Source organism: Acyrthosiphon pisum, chromosome A2 (assembly GCF_005508785.2).
Source record: "Acyrthosiphon pisum isolate AL4f chromosome A2, pea_aphid_22Mar2018_4r6ur, whole genome shotgun sequence".
NCBI classification, from domain to species: domain Eukaryota; kingdom Metazoa; phylum Arthropoda; class Insecta; order Hemiptera; family Aphididae; genus Acyrthosiphon; species Acyrthosiphon pisum.
Genome location: NC_042495.1, coordinates 78,063,693 through 78,064,066, shown reverse-complemented (window position 1 = coordinate 78,064,066; position 374 = coordinate 78,063,693).

The window sequence follows — 374 nt, the reverse complement described above, 5'->3', positions numbered from 1 at the left end:
AGCGAACTTGTCTTTGCGCGATGGGCTGGCTGAAGTCTGGAACACAAAGAAAAAAACGCAAATTATTATGATATTATCATTACGAAGTCGGTCGACAAACCGGCGCGTCCTCCGATTTGTACCGGCAGTCGCCGTTTTGAAGGTGTTCCAGATGGACTTTTCTCATAATTTCCTCCGCGAGCTTGCACACCGTGATAAATGTCAAATAGAACAATGCAAAAATAAGACTCATCGTTGTGACAATTATACGATAACTTAGGGTAGATAAACAAATTATGCTGTTTTCTGATAATTTGTTTAAGGCTTAACTGTAATATACGTTGTCAAGACCACTGATTTGAGCCAGAAAACAAAAACGATTTCAAACATGATTA